This window comes from Callospermophilus lateralis, chromosome X, assembly GCF_048772815.1.
Source record: "Callospermophilus lateralis isolate mCalLat2 chromosome X, mCalLat2.hap1, whole genome shotgun sequence".
Lineage (NCBI taxonomy): Eukaryota > Metazoa > Chordata > Mammalia > Rodentia > Sciuridae > Callospermophilus > Callospermophilus lateralis.
Window position 1 is genome coordinate 20,120,143 of NC_135325.1, and position 21,172 is coordinate 20,141,314.

The following is a 21,172-nucleotide window of genomic DNA, read 5'->3' on the forward strand; positions in this document are numbered from 1 at the left end:
GCACTCTTGATGAAGCAGATTTGGAGCTTGGTCCATTCAATTTTGAACAGGTCAAATTTAAATTGACTAGAGAGTGTGTAGATATATTAAAAAGTTTGGCTCAATGGTAGAGCACTTGTCTAGCATGCATGAGGCACTGGGTTAAATATAAATAACAACACCGCATATAAATAACTGAATAAAATAAAGATCCATCAACATCTTTAAAAATTTTTTAAAAACGTTTGGACTATACTAAAAAGGTCTGAGTTGGGATAATCATTTGAGAGGCATCAATTTATGGACAATATTTAATGTCATGATATCATCTAGGAAATGAATGTAGTCTAGGAACTGAACCCTGCTTAGTGTGATACTAGGAATTTGGATTAATAAGAATCTGAAAATGAAAATTAAACCATAAGCTAGAAATACAAAAGGTCAACCAAGAATGTGTAGTACCTTAAAAACCAAAGAGGAGGGAGTAAATGTATGTTGCAAAACTCCTAAATTTATTTAGGTTGCTCACGTAGTTCATATAAAGAAATTCAAATAGTAACTAGCACATTGTGAATACTTAATGAACATTATCTAAATATTAATAGTATAAATTATGTGCCCTTTAGTATTACAAATAACACATATCATGTTTATGGTTGTCATATTTGTGGCAGAATTAGTTGGCAATCCTTACCAATATGATATTAAGCATATTAAAAAAGGGTAGCATTAAAGGATTAAGAATAAGGGCTATGGAACCAAAAATATTCCTGTACCACTCAAACTTCTTTCTATATTTTGTAAGGAAAATTAAATGTGTTACTTACCTGTGCACAGACCTTAGGGGCCTCACCCATGGTTAAATTCTCAATAAAGCTGGCTACTGTGCCAAGTAAAACAAACTTAAGAAGCAATGCTTTGTATACTCAATCAAAAACACTAAAATAAGTACATATTGGTTATTCATGTGTTATAAACTGTGTTTTAGTCACTTTCTTAGACAAGAATGTATATGAAGAAGAATAAAACATCTGCCCTCAAAGAAATTATAGTCCCATGGAGGAACTATATAGGTATATGCCCAAGAAGAAAGGAAAGCTTAGAAAGGGGAAAACAGACGTTACTGAGAACTAGGAATTTTTTTTTTTATCATGAATGATTTCCCAAAACAAAGATTTTTGAGGAAATCTAGCAAAATGAATCAAAATTTGCCAGACAAGGAAAGAAAACAATGAAGGTTTGGGATGGTTATCAGGCAGAAGAAGAATTTGTTCAAAGACATAAAACTATGTAAGACAACACTGAGTGCATATGTGCCGGGGGTGGGGGAAGAATATCACAAGAATCAATATAGCTAGAGGATATAATTTGATTTGCATATTACATAAATTGAGGGTAGGATAAAAATAATAAAACATATCATAAAATCTGTATGCTTTACAAAGTAAAATTTCCTTTAAAATATATTTTGTAATACATTTTGACATTTATAAAATATTTTTTATTTTATAATACAGAGGAAGCAACTAAAAACACACAAGTACAAAAACCAGTATGATTTCCTATCCTTATAATACCAAGACAAAGCAAAGACGACCTAGCTTCATGCCCTGGGAAATACCTACACTTAGAATGAAGACTGTGAACCAACGTAACTATTAATTTTGTGGAGATTGTTTCTTCATTTCAAGACCATTCTTCTTATCCGTCTAAAAACTATCATGTCAAATCTTTTATCCTATAGCAAACAGCTCCCCTCTTTGTAAAACCTGGGTAACCAATCACCAGCCAAGCTCTGTATGATCCCTTTTCCATTTTTTTTCACACTAACACATGGCCAAGACCTTGTCAAGTTAATTGTTTCCGTTATGGTAGTATGTCCAAGACACTTAACACTACTTGATCAGTAGGGTTTTTCTGGTGATAATTTTAGAGAACTGACAGTCAACTCATGAAAACAGTAATATCATTTTATTTTTTTTCTTTAAAGATCACTCTGGATAAAGTGTGGATAGTCTGTGGAAGAGTGTCAGCAGCAAGACCAATTAGGAGACCAGTGAAGTACAAAAGGTAATAGTACTTGACCCATGACACTCAAGGGTGTTTAAAACAATGAACTGATGAGCTATGTTGGGGGCTTAGAAAACAGTAGGAATGGTGGCAGAAGGGACATGGTGAATTTATGACATATTTGTCCTCATAATCTATTGGATTTGGTGACTTTAAATACAAAGAAAATACAGTGTTGTTGAAAATGGCTTCTAGATTTCTGACTTAGATAATTGCTAAAAGGAGGCACAAAAGCAAGGATAAAGTAATATTTTGTGAAGCATCAATTTCAAAGTAGTAAGATTGCATTTCAGACAACTTTATTACTAACTCCATTTTTTTTGTTAGTTCTGTGGGAAATGGGAAAGACTCGAAAGATTAATAAATATATTAAGCAACACCAACAAACACGCACTAGTACCATATTCAATCATATTACTTCATAGGATTTTAAGTGTCGCTCTATTTCTACGGGAGGAATATGGGTAGGATATTATTGTCATTGAATACTGTACAGAAGATCCTTGATTTATTATAGGGCCACAAAGTGAAAACAATATAAATCAAAACTGCATTTTCTATATTTAACCTATCAAATGTCCTAGCCCAGCAATACAGTACACTGTTAAATATTAGTTGTAGATTATCACAGTGGTGTGGCTGACTGGAAGCTGCAGCTCTCTGATGCTGTCCAGGAACTTGAGAGCATGTCAACTACATATCATTAACTTAGAAAAAGACCTTTATTCAAAATCTAAAGTATGATCCATTCCATAGACTGAATGGATATCACTTTTTTTCAGAAAATAGCAAATGCATTTTTATTCAATATTTTAAAAATACAGACTTTATGGCAAATTATAAATTTCTAGTATAATAATAAATTGATATTTTACACCAAGAAAACAATATGATCAAAAATTCATTCACAAATGCAAAGCAGTATGCTTTTGTTTTATATATATATACACATACATATATATAAAATCAATTATATAACTTAGTTTTGTCTAAGTTTTCTCCATTAAAAACAAGTTCTTTCAGAGAATCCAATTTAATCAACTTGCTTTATTCATCATGCTTTTCTTCAGTGATTTTCTCCAAACAGCGGTAGAAGTACTCCTTGATGGACAGAATGCAGTAAACTGTTCTTGGTGCTAAGGAAGCCTAACTTGTAAAGCACAGACACTTTAGAAAGTAACAATGTTATAGTAATTAACAACGGTACTGAATGTTATTGACAACTTTAGGTATTTTTATTTTGGGTTTCTTTGGTTTTGGCACATCTAAAATTTCTTCATAGTCTGCACTCATCCCCTTTGCCCAGTGACCAACTGTGACCATTCGATCTGAATTCTGACTCTTAGGGCAATCTTTCTTAAATTGTTCCCCCAAACCACAAAGTTTGCAACCACCACCATCAGCATAGAGTCCTTTGCGATTATCAGGACATGAGTGGGACAGATGCCCCATTTCCTCACAAACAAAACATTTTGCAAAAGGAAATTCACCAAGAGCTGGGTCTACTTTAGCCTTGCACTTGGTTATTTCGTGCCCTGTGGATCCACATCAATAATATATTCCAGTGCCCATATCTTGATTTTCAAGGGCAGCTGGGCAATCTGCAATTCCATGGCCAGGTTTTCTACAGTGGAAACATACCATTGCGTTTTTCTTTGCTGCTTGTCTTTTTAATCGTCTTCCTTCCCATTGACTATCTTTCTTTAAAGCAACTGCAATTTCTTCCCTTACATCCTGGCTGTCCATTGCTATCATCTCCCAATTGTGAACCATCTGTGAGTTCTGTTTTAGGTATTCCATGAATCCATACACATCTTCATTTAAGTATTCTTTCTTCCTTTTGTTCGTTTTATGTTTTGCTTGGGGTGCAACATTTTTAAGGGACAGTCTATTGGCTTCAGGCTGTTTACGATTTGGTAGATTTTGGCTTGTCCCCTCCAAGAACCCCTTCTTTATGTCCTCCCATGATGTTGCAGACAAGGGCCTCTTATTATGTGTGGTAGTAACTTCTGTCCACCTGGTCATGTTGCATCAGAGGTACCTTATCAGTCACTTTACACGCGCTCCTGCCAAAGATTCTGCTCCTGGCAAGAGCTGCTGGAGCTGTTCCCCAGAGTACATGGCAAGGAAGCGCTCTGGGTATCAAGGGGGTGAAGTGGGAGAGCCCAGCCTGGAGGGGTCCAAGGTGGCCAGCGCCCCAACAGCTGAGGCTGATTCCAGGGCTGGCACCCTGGCCGGCCACACAACTCTGTTGTTGTGACCCACTGGAAGCAGGGGGCTCTCAGGGATCCAGCAGCCAGTTCCTCCGCCCTCCCATATAGGTTTCCATATAGGTCTGGCCAGATCTGGGGAAATCAACAGTAGGTTCCCTAAGACATCAAGGGACCCAACATCAAGGGACCCGAGGATCTCATTCCATGTGTGCCACGCACACTTTCTTACAGCGCATGAATCTGGATATCACATTTGCACCACTGAAAAGTTGAAGAATCATAGTCAAACCATCAAGTCAGCCCTTGCCTATATATTTTAGTTCACTGTTACTGAAAATTTTAGATGGACATTCTGAAGTTGATAATTATTTTTGTGATAGAAAAAATGAAATCTAGGATATTGGTCTTTCTCCTCTTCAGCTCTTTGATACTGGGTTTGCTATACCTTTGCTAAAACTATTTCACTTTTTCCTGACTTTTTGCTTTTTTTTTTTCCCTACTGTTTTCTACTATGTCACATGATGGAAAATGAAATCATACTTCAAAGGGCTACTTATAAATATGGTTAAAGGATGTACTTTACAGCTCAGATTATAAATATGAATTTGACGAATTTCAGATGTCTGGTCTTATTTGTCAAAATCATGCTATACTTTTCCATCATACTTAATTATAAACATCCACAATACATGCATTCATATATTCATATGCATATCAGCTTTGTGGATGGCAAGTCAAAACTATTTTCCTTTACCTTAGTTTAAGAAATGTAAATGCTAGCTAGCAAAATTCAATGTTTACTGCCATTTTTCTAGATAGGAAAGTCTGTTGCATTATTTAACTATGGGAAATCATCTTTTTAAGATGGTCTATTTCTAGATTTGGCTTGAAGTATTCCATCACTGCTCTACATTATTCACAGGGAGTTGTGGAAGGTGCTAAAACCGGGTATCAAGGGACAGAACCCTAGTGATCAGCAGGCTTTTTTTTAATGAATAATAGAATTCCAGCAGCAAATGTTTTAAAACAAAGTGCTGCCTGATCCTTATTTTATCATGTTTTATGAAGTCAAGTCATGTTAAAATGTTCTAACTATGTCATGGTCTGTACTCTCTGCCCTGTGCCATCTTGCTCTCTGACAAAACTTGAATTTGAAAGATTATTTTTTAATAAAGGGAAGGAAATGCACTGGGACTTAAAGGCATTCCAGGGGATTAAGTAGAAATCAATATTAATAAAAAATAACTTGCTAAAAATAGAATTGCATTGGATAAGTATTAATGGAAAAAAAAACTTGTTTTGAAAATACATGGTGAATGTTCAGAGAGATTTTCATTTGCCTCTTTTGTCCAGAAAAATCAACATTTATAGATTCATACCATATATTATATATAGTACATAGTATAGTATATACCATGTGTTACAGATTCCTGTAGTGTACTAGTATAATGTATCAAAATTCTTAAAATTCTTCCAATCTAAGACATATCTTCCTAATTCTACCACCCTTCAGTTTACAATCCCACCACTTTCATACATTCAACAAAAAAAACTTCTGAGTAGTTTACTCCACTTTTCTGCTTCCAAATTGCCAGGATGCCTCTTTAATTGTATGCATTCTTTCTTATTTACCAACTTTCTGATAAAACAGCCCTCTCAAAACACAGAACTCTGATTCTAAAATACCAGATTCAGATGTCCCTCCTCCATCTTTACCCTAATCAATTCCTTTGCAAATTTAGACACTGTTGAATATAATTGTTTTCTTCAAAATATTTTTTTAAATCTTCTGTATAATATTTTCCTGGATAAGTTCTTAAATCATATCTAGGTGACCCCCACTCTGGGTTCCTCCATATATACCTATCAATACATATATCAATACATATTTCAGATGAGATATTATCTCAACCAAAATCTTTTGTCCTTGAATATCTTCAAGAGTTACCATGCTTTCCTCTTTGTGACATCTCATGTATTCTTAGAAATTACTCAGCAATCTCCGAACATCCCAGCCCCTAGACTATGTCTATATCATTGGTCTTAACTGATCTGCTAAGAATAAATTCTAGTTTCCAAATATATTTGGACAGCTTCACCTCAAGGTAGTATTGGAACTTCTACATTAGTAGGGCACTTTCCATCATTCATAATGCCCAAATGCTTCTATATATAGCTACTAAGTCTGGGGATTGAAACATGTAGCTCAATATGCAAACCTGTCTATAACCTTTTCTTGCCTACTAGATAAAATGCATACCCTTTAATATGGTAGACAACATTCTCCACAATTTGCCCTCAACTTTCCTTTCCAGCTGTTTTTCTTCCTCTTGCCTGCCCACCTGCCCCATCTTAAACAATACAGAGCATTCATACTTCTATGTCTTTCTCATTGAGTTCCACAAACTGTAATGATCTTTCTATTGAAAGAGTCCTCCTATGGAAGTCATACTTGATTATTAGGGCTCATCATTCAGTTATTCTTTGTACAACCTGCTAGGTCAATCTTCACAAAGCTAGGTTTGTGTTCTCAGAGAATTTGTATGAATATCTATTTTACTACTTAATTCTATTGGGCCTCAAGACAGTGTTCATTGTGTTTGTCTCTTCTTATAGTCCATAAAGACTGTGAGGAAAACTCAAGTAAATCCTAGTAGTTAACACAAATTAGATAAATAATAGATACTGATTTATTGAGCCACCAGCGTTTGATGTCCACATATGACTATTATATAAATTTAAAAGATATGAGTGTAAATTAAAAGCAATTTTAATAGAATGGACAATACTCATTTTACAATCCTAGGTTTAGGAATCCAAGGTAACTATATACTATTTTTCTCTGCCACTTACTAGTCTCATGGTCTTTAGCAAATCTTTTAACTTAATCTGTAAAGTGAGAAGACTGATTGAAGGTAAACTTCACAGATACCGTCTTTGAAGCAATTGTCACATGATCTTACCACTCAGTATGTCCATAATGAATGCTAACAAAATTATTATTAAAAAGCACTCGACAGTGATAATGTGTAGGATATAATTTTGATAACCTTGGTCCAATTTAAATTTCAAGAAAGTAAAATAAAACCACCCATTGAGAAGTGATAAAGTCATTTATAAAAACCAAACACCTTTAATTTTCAGTAAGCATTCTTCAAAAAAAACTTGTTAGAATTTTCTGCTTCAAATGATTTAAAAATAAAAGTTGTAAAACCACAGCCTCTTCTGCTATTGCAGTGGTGAGCACTACATTAATTTGAACAGATTCATTCAAGGCCAAAAGTATTATATTGTTAAGATAAGTATGTCCTGGTAAATAGCAAAGATGTGCGTGGGAAAGTGAGAAAATAATGTATATACAGCACATTCTCCGGATTTTACATAGGTTGTCTTGATTTAACCCAAATAAAGGAATTCAAAGATCTGTGAGTGTGGATGATTCACATTTGAAAATAGCTTAAGAAAGTTTCCTTAGCAACACATTGTTAGGAATAAAGAACTACTATCCCAGTGTCAAAACTACTCATGGCTAAGAAATTTGTCTCTCTCCCTGGCTCTTTCTGAAATTGGGCCTAAGTATTTATACAATGTTCTAAGTGATACGTGCTTTTCCATTGTTCTATGAATTATGTCTGGCACAGGAACATTTAACAATTATCAGATATCATTATTTTCATCAATTTCTTATTCTAATTAACCATGAATTTCTAAATTTATGATCCTACACAGACAAATTTCACTAAGTTCTCACCCATCTTCAAAATTGACTGTATGTATATATGTTGCATAAGTATATCTTACATAAATTAGTTATTTTAAAACAGAAAAGTTAAATCATAATCATGACATTATTAGTGTTAACAAATATAGAGTGCTTCACAATTTCTAGAGATGATTTTTTGGTTTCTGATACAGATACCATCATATTTTTCTGGCCAAATTAAGATACTATCTGCTAATTACTCTTTTTTACTAAAATATAGAAGCTAATAAAATGTATTTAGAAACATGGGAAATCATACATTAGGTTGACAAGAGAAGTCCCAGTATTCTTGTATTTTACACAAAGCAATCTATTTAGATAAATCTGTTCATATTATTAAACTCTTGTTCCTTTTAGTAAATTCTATGACAAATATTGAAGGCAATCTAGGGGGAAAAATTAAAATGGCAAACATAATAACAATCCAAATTATGAAAATGTATGTGTATACATCTCATATGCTTATGCTTTATACAAGCTTTTATATAAATGAGTATATAAATAAGGTGAGTTCCTGTATCATTTTTTTCCTAAAAAAGTGTCTTCCTATGATAAAATAAAAATGAAAAAAAAAGAAAGATGTGATGATATTGGAAATAAGCATATCCTGAGAGCAAATCTGCCATTGTTTTATGACATATATTTATTTATATCTATCTATCTACCTACCTACCTACCTATGGAAACCTAGCATAGCATTCTTCTTAAAACAGGTACTCAATGTTTACTAAATATTGAATACATTTAGCTCTGGGATGGATTCTAAACTATTGCTCTAGAAATACTTTGCTTATTACTAATTACTTGACCTAAACTATGCATGACTTTGGTGAGGGGAAGCCTCTTTAGAAAGAATCAACCTAAGATTTATATTAGCTAAAATATTTAGTGGATGTAAATATATTTTACAAGAAAAAGTAAAACATTTCTCTAATTAATGAAATATTTTACTTTTATAAATTTTTAAATGTATTTATGTATATATTGAAATGTCCATGTATATGCACAGGCACACACATACTAAAATAAGTCTGCATGATATATTTTGTTCCATTAAAGATTATGCAATTAAATATGTAAAAACACTGAAATCATTCAGGTATTACCATAAGTTATGCAATTTATCTCAAATTCTGTAGCTGTTTTGTGGCTTGGGTGAAATTACTCTCAACCCTAATCCAACCATAAGCCTTTACAGGTTTAAGTGATTCTGTGTCACCATGATGGGTTTAGAGATCTATAATATAAATCTATGTGCATGACTTTCTGTTGATGATAATATAATAACCACAGATATGACCTAACATGTTTAAAACAGAAGAGTTTCCAGACTTTTTCCATTATTGTGGGAAAAAAGTAATTAGTTTATCTTGAATGTAAATGAAAAAAGAACACCATAGATTATGTTGCTATCATTAGAAGATCACTGGGGAAATATAACTACTTGAAAGACTTAGTGAAAAGAGGATAGAACCAAGAGAATCACAGAGAAAAGCAGTACTAGTAACATGGCAATGTGAAGATCTAGATTAATGTTACCAAATTCCCACCATTCCTCTGGATTATTCTGTTAGAGAAGTCAATGATTTCCAAGGTTTAATCACACACACACACACACACACACACACACACACACACACAAACATGACATATAAGACTATTCTTTCTCTCTCTCTCTCTCTCTCTCTCTCTCTCTCTGCCTATTTAAATTTGACATTGAGAAGACATTGAGATTTGCATTATAGAACTGCCTAAAAATTGTAAAGAAAACTGATTGCCAAAGAAATCCCAAGTCTAACTAAAAATGTCTAGTTATTAATCAACTCTGAACCAAACACCAGAATCCCAACATAACAAAATATGTATAATACTATGAGTGCCACTGAAATGGTATTTCACTAATATCAATCTCAGATGTAATTTTGAAGACAACTATTTAGCAAAATTCTCAATGAACATAGCAAAGAATAGCTAACAACTCACTAAAAGCACAGGATAGTATATGTTTTTGTTTTTGTTTTTTCATTCTGTCCTATTAGGCATTTAGGATTTTTTCCTTTATATGTCAGGATATCCTTTCTTCTTTTAACTTTTTTATTTATTGATATGGACATCAATATTTTTTCATGTAGTCATTGCCCAGTCAATCATAAAGCATTACAATGAGGTTTCAAAGGGACTGTCAATCGTCCAAATAACCCAACCTATAAACTGGAAGTCAACATTGGAAGAAGTCTTAATCTTTCTTTTTGAGAAGGATATTTGTGGATTTTTGAAAGTGAATACATGCTACCAAGCATTAGCAATGTCAAATATTCAAAAAGAACTATAGTGGACACTGCAATTGCACAGCCAATATCCTTACACTTCATTATACAGTAGACTCATGATTTGGATAGGTTTGATCTCACTCTCAGTTCTAAATATGGTCTCAGATTTGCAAAAATCATTTGGGTTAATTCTATACACTTTGCTACAGTGATATGCTCAGGGAAGTCATATGATTAAGAAGATTCATAGAGAAACTCCTATCTTTTATTTGCCATTTGGAAAATATAAACTCTTCCTATCTGTTTGTGAACAAGAAAACTAGAGTTTCTAGGATCTGCTGAGATAAGCCAGTTTGTATCAGTATGACAAGTTATAGAGGATAGTATAGACAGATTAAAAGAGAAGCAGACCAATCCTTGACTCTTTAATAAAACTCTGTATTAAACTCTTGAGCAAACACTGAGCTTATTATTTACTAAGCCAATAAATTTTCTTTGTGTCTTAAATAGTTTCGAAACTAGTCACATCCTAAATAACACAGGATATATTATGCTTTAATGTTCTTCATCAACTTAATAAATCTTTAAATAATCAACAATCATTTTAATATGTACTCCTAGAATCTTCAGTGCCAAATGTTCAGACTACAAAAACAATGCTCAATTGCTCAGTTCACCATATCTAGTTAATTGCTCTTTGTCAAAAAGCATTATCATTAATGATGCTGATGCTATATCAATAAAATAAAGACATTTTGAATTGGTTCACTTATTCATCAAATGGAAATTTTTAGAAAGTATGTTTTATCTTATTACAATGGGGTTGCCAAATGAAAATTTAATGCACCATTTTTTTTTACAGGCTGACTATAAATTGGAATATTTAAAGCAATTCTCTCTCTTTTCCTCACCCTTCTTTCCCTTCCAGAAGAAAAGGCAAAATCATCTGAAATTCTTGCAATACAGAATTATCATTGAAATCATCAATTGATAGATTTCATAGCAGCAATTATTCCATTAATTATCAGTTATCCACCCCTTTATTTTTAAAAATTCCCTTTACTTTTAAACTGCCTGTATTTTACTTTACTTTTCTATTTCCCTGATTTAGAGATTCTCTTTAAAATGTTTACATATTTCTTCTTTTTTTGTAAATAGCAAAGTATGCATGTGTTTTTCTGAACACAAAACCTTTCCTCTAATACTCTGTTTTATGTTTTATAGTATAGAGGTTAAAAGGACAGATTCTGGTGACAATGAGTGCTCAAATTCTAGCCTAAGCTCTCTTTCTGATTTTTGCTTGTTTTACAAAGTACCTTAAAATAGTTTTCTTCATGACTTTTCTCTAAACTTTCATTCAGCTCTTAGGTATAAATCTGATCGCAAGGTAAACATGGTCATGGTAGATATTATTCCTTATTGTGCATGGAGGGACTTTATAGTAACTTTGTGTTTTGATTATTATGATTTTTGAAGATGATGTCACTAATTTTTTTCTTTTCCTGATTTTCATTCATTGGAAGTTGAAAAACACCAGTATATGAAATTTTTTTGTTATTAATTTTTGATTGGGTTATATTTTAAAATACTAAAGGAAACAAAAAACTTGTAAATTTAAAGAAAAAAAATACATATTTTTATTTGTACTTTATTTATTTATTTATTTTTATTTATTTTATTTGTATACTGTGGGACCTAGTAGGAAGATTTAGGATATTAGGGGCATGCCCTTAAAGGAGATTGTGGAACTCTGTTCTCTTTCCTCTTTTTTACCTCTAGACATAAGTAAGCAGCTTCCCTATATCCTGTACTCCCTATGATCATGTGCTCTCAAAGTGGATGTCAATTGATTGTGGATTGGAAATTTGAAAACTGTGAGCTGAAATAAACCTTTTCTCTTATAAGTCAATAATCTCAGGTAATTGTTAAATGTAATGGAAATATGACTAACACTATATTATACAACTTTCCCATGGAATTAAATTTTCTTTTTTGGAGTTTCTTTAATGTTCTATCATTTGTATATTTACTAATTTATTGAAATATAGTAACAGAGTATATTTAAAGATGCCAATTTCCATAAAACACACTAATTTCACACAAAAAATAAAATTTTAAAACCTGAGAAATTGATATATAAACTATCTTCCTGTATTGTCTCATTTGAACACTATTCTACAACCTTGATTAAAATTGAAAATGAAAGAATTATGTAGGCACCAGGAATTTTCTTTGCATTTTTGACCCCTTTAATTATGGAATGCTCTAGTAAAACTCCTAGATTCCAATAACTTAAAAGAAAGGACCGCCTTTACACAGTCTGTGTAGAAAGCCTTGATGTGCAATAAGGTAACTACATAGTTTACTTTGTAATCAGATTTATACCAATTAGCTGAATGAATTTTCAGGAAGATTTATGAAGAAAGAATTATTCTTAAGCTACTTTATAAAATAAGCAAAATATCAGTATCTTGAAGAAATATAAACATTCTAAAGTGCAATACAGCACTAAAATAGATACATTAAAGAAACTAAATATCTGACAGGTGAACAAAGGAAATATAATATATATATATATTATATTATATATATATATATTATATATATATAGTCAATGAAAATTTTTATAATGTTATTGTATTTTTATAACTATTTTATCTATCTATCTATCTATCTATCTATTTATTTATTTTTATGTGATGCTGAGGATTGAACCCAGTGACTCACACATGCTAGGCAAGTGCTCTGCCACTGAGCTACAGCCCCAGACCCAGTGAATGGAATTTTATTAAGCTTTTAAAATGATGAAAATCCTACAACATGCAACAACATAGATGAACCTCGAGGTCACCACACTAAGTGAAACAAGTACAAATATTGTATGATTCAACTTACATGACATATCTGAAGTTGTCAAACTCGGTATCAGAGAGTAGAATGGTATTTTCAGGACCAGGTGTGCAAGAATAGGAGGAAATGATAGTTGGTGGATATAAACTCTCAATTATGCAAGATGAATGAGTTCTAGAGATCTGTGTTACAATGCTGGTCCCAATAACAATAATGAATTGTACACATACAATTGTTATCGGGTAGATCTCATGTTAAATATTCTTACCAAAATTAAATAATATAATATAGTTTTTTTGAGAAATTCTGTGTATCTCACAAAGTAACTGATGATATTCTATGGTTTTCTTTGCTAACAATTTTTAATGCATCTTTTTATGCAAAATGTCAACTGAAAATATTCAGCAAAAACAGCAAATATGCAATAATATACAAAGTCACATATTTAGTAAGCAGAAAAATAAGGATTAGAAGATAAGTGATTTGAAATTGTGTGTGTTTGTGTGTATGCTGATGACATTTTAATTCCATGAAATGAGAGAGCAGTTACTCAAGGAAATATGAGGACATGTTCTAAACACAGAAGATATGTCTCCCTTACCCAACAAGAATTAATGGAAACATGTAATATCTTTTTCTCTTTCTCCCTTTCTTCTCTTATAACCCTAGCTATATTATCTTTGCCTTCCCCATTACCAAGATAATATAATCCATGCTTTTAACTCTCCCTCATCTGTGAAGTAAACAAAATTTGGCCAGTTAACATAAAATCATTCATATTCCCACACCTGTTAGGAATTCTAATAGATGAATAACCAGGGGTTTTTGAAGCCCTGTCTTGGTTTGGATAATGTTTTGATATGCTAATCACCTGCTTATAAAATTTAAAAAATAAAAAATACTAAAAAAAACCCCCATGGTTTATGAGGTCATGTCCACAATAAGATCACCACTGATATATTTAAGTAATTAAGAGATGAAATATCTCAAAGTCATTAGAAAATCTGAATTAAAATTAATATATATAAATATATAAAATTTATATTAATATATATAATATATACACTTATGTCCTATAAGTATGTGTGAATATATATAACAGGGAAAATTATTTGACTTATTAATATTTTTAAGTATGGGAGGAGAGGCAGCTTAATACTTTGTCCAATGTCACAGTTGAGCCATTTGCATTTCTATAATTGTATGCTGCTCTTCACTGTGTGATGTGGTTGGGGCTATTCAAAGGGAGATTTTCTTTAGTCTAACCTGTTCCTGATATTTACTTATTGATTCCAACATACCTGATTCAGATTTAGTAAAAAACACAATGAGTAAAAACTTTCCTTCTGCTTTTTTTCTTCCTTGTTAAATAAATTAACAGAACTGGCAAACAATTTCCTATCCACATGTTCTTAAAATCTCAAAGTTTCTCAGAAACTAAATGTAACCCAAATACAGGTTAACAGAATGTGTCTTAATGCCAGACAATGGGAGAAAGTAGAAAATCTAAGATATCTGAAGACAGAGATGACGAAAAGCTAGAAGAGCTGCCTTTCTTGGAAATAGAAGTAATATTTTGTTTATTTTTAGAAGGATGAGTTTATGAGGATAATTAGAAAATAAAAGTTATAAACTTTACAGCGAGAGAGATTTAAAACTCTTTGGAAACCGTCCACTTATTAATCACTGTTCTTTTACCTTCTTCATATAGTATGTTGAAACCAAAATTTAGCAAAGTAATTTTCTAAATCAATAATATGCATTTCCCTCCTTCTTGCTGGTAGCCATGAGACAAGAGAGTTAGCTCAGTGCAGACTGCTGAAACCAGGAGTAGACAGGCAGATAGGCAAGGTTTGATCCAGAGAATGAAGGAATTGAGATGTAATTCCTTCAGAGCCCTTCCTCCACTTTTGTCAAGATAACCTGCGCTGCTCCAACCTGTTGCTAAGGTAACCTGTAGCAGGAATTGCCCCTCCCTACAGGGGGTTATAAAGTTGTTAATTAAAGTGTCCTAGGCTGCTCCATCTGGCCCTTCCCTCCCTGCTCCTTCTGCTTCTCACCTTTTGTCCATCTCACTACAGATCTCCTGGGCCTAGTCACATAGGGAGGAAGGAGAGAGATGAAAGGAAGAGAGCAGGAAAACAAAGGAAGCCTAACACAAATAAAAAAGGCAGAACTGCCTTGTTTCTTGGGATACCAGGATACCAGCTATGGCCCCCTTTTCCCTCCTGGAAGAAGTCTGTTACTCCTTTTTAAATAAACTCTGATTTATATGCTTGCCTAGACATCCTTTTCTAATGTTATACTTCAATAGGTGAGGGAGCAGAAATCTTCACCATTAACCAGCGGTATCAGTGCTTCCCTAGCATGTGAAGAAGGCTGTTTATTCTATCTCCAGTAACACATACACACACATAATAATAATAATAATAATAATAATAATAATAATAATAGTAAGCACTGCATTATTTGTGCTTTTGACTCACACATCAGATCATGCAATTTAAATTGAAAATATTCATAGATTTTTTTTTGTGTGTGGGGGGGGTATTGGGGAGTGAACCCAGGGGTTCACCCAGCTTAACCACTGAGCCACATCCCCAGCCCATTTTATTTAGAGACAGGATCTTGCTAAATTGTTTAGGGCCTTGCTAAATTGCTGAAGCTGGCTTTGAATTTGCGATCCTCCTGCCTCAGGCTCTGGATCTACTGGGATTACAGTCTTGTGCCAGGGCACCCAGAGCAAATCTTCATAGATTTTTAACAATAACTAATTTTAGTTAAATGGTAGAAGAAAGGAAAAGTTCTATCCTCTTGGCAAGGATATAACACTAAAAAGGTGAAATTAATGACTCTTGACATGACTCTTAACTTTGTGGTACCTAATAAACTTTGAAGTATGTATTATACAGTAAAAACATTCAGGAGGACAAGATACACATGGAGACAGAAAGAAACACTGTCTTTAGGGAATGCCTAAAAGTCTCTGTCTTGAGCCTTGGCTAAACTTGTGGTTTCTTCTCTGGATTTATTTACTTTCTGAGTACATTTTATATCACTTTTCACCAATTCTTTCTCCATGATTTTTCTACCCTTAGTCAATAAGTAATAAGTTTCCCCTCTCCTAATGTTATTGCAATTGAGATAGTAAATACTCTAGGGACAGCAAAGATCCCCAGTAATCCATTTCTTCCATCTCTTGAACACAGGCTATAGTAATATTATTTGTTATGACCTACCTAAAACATTTCCATGTTTCTTTTCATTTCATCTAAGCCTTTTAAAAACCCCTGTTGAAGATTAACTTACTGTATGAAAACCTTCCTGAGTACATGCCCATGTACGATTAAAGGATGGATGCATAAAATGCATAATATTTTTAAAGATTGTTTTATATATATGTATATGTATGTGTGTGTGTGTGTATATATATATATATATATATATATATATATATATATATATATATATAATACACATGTATATACACACACACACACACACACATTTAAGTTCTCAATGTACCTTTGTTTTATTTAATTACTTACATGTGGTGCTGAGAATCAAACCCAATGCCTCACAGAACCAGGCAAGTGCTGTACCACTGAGCCACAACTCTAGCCCCATAAACTGCATATATTTGGAACCCATTTGGTAGGCTTGTGATAGGAATCTAAATCTTACCACTTCTCAGGTTAGTGTGGAAAATAAAACATGTTTGAAATACAAGATAGCATATCCCACTGTGTATTATTTATCCTTTTATATGTAAATTTTCTGTTAATGTATGGTTGATGAGATTAATAATTTATAGTGAGAAAAGGAAAAAAGATGTAAAACTGTGTTGTAGCAGGCGTTGTATTGTAGGACCTGTTTCTAAAACCCTGTATAATTTATTAGGGTCATGGGTGGCTATTCCCATAAGTAATAATGCTCATTCAACTCTCTTTTAGAATATGTATTATAATGGGATAATTGGGCATATAAAATAAATATGTTATACATTTATTTATTCAAAAATATGTTTTGATTACCTGGTATATGTTTAAACTGAATCTTTTCCCTCTTTTAGTTTCTACTAATTTGGGAAAAGAACCTAGTATAATGGTGCAAGTGATATATGTTGCAAAGGAAAAAGGCAAGTTTGGAAACAGGATAGAGATTGGTAGTGGTGGTATATTAAATAGGGTGGCAGGCCTTTCTGAGGCCTAAGGAAGGTCAGAAAGTAAGCCATCCTGATATCTGGACTTCAAAAAAGAGGGGAAAGCCTTTCAAAAAGTGGGAAATGCATGTGTAAAGTTTCTGAGTTAGAAACATGCTCGGTTTATTAGAGGAAAGCTAGCAGGCTAGCATATCTGGAGCTAACTGATGGAGTGAAGGGTAGAGGAGAAAGTAGAATATCTAGGGAACACATTGTGGAGGCATTTTGGATTTACTTTTGAGTGTCAAGTGAAATTTGAGAATCTAGAGCTACTCTGAACATCTTGTCTTAGCTTATATGTTGCTTATGGGCAATAACAAAGCCATATGTGTTCCCCATTCTTGGTTAATTATCTCTTGTTACATAAGAGTTACCACAGCTAAACAAAATTCACAAATTAGACTCATGGATTCCAGGTTTGCAAAGGAGACAAAAGGTCATTTTTGGAGCAGGTAAACAGGTTAGTAAACCATGTGTCCAATGATTAAATCCAGTTTATAATCAGTTCTGTTATCTAGTCTTTGGTTAAATACTTGCCCTATAAGAGAGCTCAATCCCCCCCTAAGCCATTTATTGCATTTGGGGGTAAAGTATTCAAATGTCATATATGTACTTTCATGTATTTTATCAAGTTAATTGACTTTGTACTTTTTAGTTTTTAAATTAATTTCTTATGCTTGAAAAATTCTTATCATTAAGCCAGTTTCTTTAGGGTATGACCATGTTTTTGTATCCTGTTTCATTTTGTCATTACATTTCTGAAAACATAGATGTTTATGTTTATTTTCAGCTTTCCACCTTTGAGGCATTTATTATGACTCTACTTCTTACTCTAAGGTTGGGTAAGGTCGTTTGACTGGTTTAGCCCATGTGTTGTGATATGAAATAGTACATGTTACTTGCAGTCCAAAAATTTAAATGCTTATACTATAACTTCAGAGCTTTCTTTGCCTCTGCACAGTGATTGGGAATATTCTAACTGGTGCCTATATTATAAGGATTGATTCCTGAATGACCAATGAACAGAGTACTATTGTTGACCCAGAGTGCATATATGGTATGAGCAAGTTATTAGAAGGTACTGAAATTTGGTGACCAAATCTAGAATATCTGGTATAGATGACACTTAATTAATACTATTAAATTTCTACAAACACATTCCAACTGCAGTTCTTAGCCTGTATAGTGTGATATATTAGTAAATCTACAGATCAGAATAATCAGGTTATCCTACTAAACAGTTTTATTGTAGTTACTAGCACATAATATTTACTCAACAATTGTTCATTTTATGAATGAATGAAGGAATAACTCCACCTAACAGGAAGATACTAAGACTTATTGCTTCAAATTTTCAAGAGCTGTTGAGCAGTAATGATTTATTTCCTTAAAAATCAAGGGAATGAAAAATAAGTTTTAGTAGGGAAGTAAGCACAAAACAGAAAGTGCTTTTGGAGACAACCCATATATTAAATTTTAAACAGAACAGATACTTTATATAGTTGTGTGATATTATTGATAGCATATGTGTGTGGTTACATGTATATACATATACATGATACAATGCATAACTATATCTCATAGACTATTTGAAACTTTCTATTTTATCCATATATCAGAGATCTCTTTATAACATAGTAATAAGTATTCATCTATAGCATAAATTTAAACATTTCATTAAAGATATTTACCCTAAGCTTTACAAATATCATGAAGATAAATATTTGTATACTAACTAAACTTCCCTCTTTAAAAAATGCTTTAACTAATTTTTATTAACATCATTGCAATAATCATATTATTGACCTTACACAAATTTCTAAAGATATGAATCTGTATCTAAGTTTATATATTTTAATTTTGTGATTTATTTAAAAATATGCTCCAAAAAGACAAGATTAATTTATTTTGTTATAAGCCCTCTTATAACACTTGAGATTTTCTGTTTCCTTATGCTCTGAAAAATTACTGGTATTATTATGATTCAAATCAGCCTATCTTATAGGTAAATAAAAACAATGAAATAATATCACCTAATTCATTACTAGGTAGATGGAATGTCTATTTATACTTACTGATACACTTTTTTTTCTTTTTTTAAATTTTCTAGCTCATGTTCTTTATGAGCTTTTTTCTACTGACATATTCTGCTTTTACTCATTTATTTATCAGATTTGTTTATATATGAAGGTTATAATCATTTCTTTTTCATAAATATTACAAATAATTTTCTAAATTCATTCTTTGACTTTTAACTTAATGATGTTTCTTGTAACACATTCTAATCAATACATGATACAACAAAATTGATGCTAAATATTTTTACCCACTCAGTAAATAATGACCCTAATCATAAACTATGAAGAAATAGAAGTGCAAGATTTTCAATAATTTAATAAATACATTATTTTATATGCTAATGCATTCCAGACCTCTAGGATGAAAAAGGCAATGAACAATTAGTAAGTTAATGGTAATACTATAGTGCTTCTGGCATACTTGTTCCTGAACTATTTGAGGTACCAAATAGTTAAAATTACTTTAATCACCCAGTTCACATGAAATTTAAATGATAAAATAGCAGTGGAAGAAACCATGGGCACATCTTATTTCTAATTCCATTAATGATCTAAATTTCCTCTTGAAATGAGTTTTTGAGGTATTATAAAGTAAATTTTAATGCTTCAGATAGAGAACTACATATCTTAGGAAGCAGATAATTGCCACTGGATTTAGCAATCTGACCCACAATATAGAAATTTCTAATTAAAGTACTCTTTTTATAATGCTAATCTTTCAGCCAAAAATTTCCTTGGGACATGTTATAATGAAGATAAAATGTACTAAGATTTTAAATTAACCAAAGATCCCAGAGAAACCTAATAAACATTTTCATAAATGTTCACAGTAAGTAAATTTTATCATGAAGTAATCCTATTTTTGTATATAGCTCTCATCATTGGCATCATTATAATGTGAATAACTGAACTAAAAGAAATAAATATTTTAAATGATAATCTTTCAAATTTGGAAAAGGGAGAACATAGATTTCTATAGCTGAATCAGCAAACAGATTATCTGGAAATAAGGAACCATAAATAATACTATAAAATTATCATTAATCTTTCAAAAGGTAGTTTTTGTCCCCAGTGATTAATTCATATCATATTTAGAGTTTAAAAAGATTTGATGACTGCATTCTTGTCAGAGTTTATCATGATCAAAATACTTTATTTATTATTTTTTAAATTTTCTTTTAAAATATTTTTTAGTTGTCAATAGACCTTTATTTTATTTACTTATATATGGTGCTGAGAATCAAACCCAGGTACTCACACATGCTAAGCAAGTGCTCTACCACTGAGCTACAACCCCAGCCCTTCAAAATACTTTATATGAGTACTTCTTATATGTTGATTACACAATCAATCTAAATTAATTAGTACTAAAAAAGATATCCTTCAATAAATTTCTTTTTTCATTACATAGAAAGCTTAAGGGTATAGAATTTTAGTAAAAACTTATAGAAATTGACAGTAGATTTAAGGCCCATATACTACATGTAAAACATTATAGGAGGCCCTACAATATTATACAACTTTGGTAAGAAATTTATGTTTATTACCTAAGCATTATTCCATTGTTGCACTGATGTTACTCATAGCCAAATATTACAATATATAAGGATGTGTGCTAATGGAATTCTGTATCAGAGATCATAATTAGACACAGGGATCTGCTAATAATACATTTTAGGAAAAATCTGTATAAAATTTTCAATCAGGGTTATGCATCTTTATTCCAATGTTTACCATACATTGAGTAT

The 21,172-nt window shown here is 32.2% G+C and overlaps 1 protein-coding gene and 1 pseudogene across 3 annotated transcripts in view; both read right to left on the minus strand.

Annotated features, from left to right (window-relative positions):
* The window catches only part of Dmd (dystrophin), a 2,011,337-nt gene that overhangs the window by 1,504,009 nt on the left and 486,156 nt on the right, over positions 1–21,172 (minus strand). The window lies entirely within an intron of this gene.
* LOC143639291 (zinc finger CCHC domain-containing protein 9 pseudogene) lies at positions 3,244–4,074 on the minus strand (annotated as a pseudogene).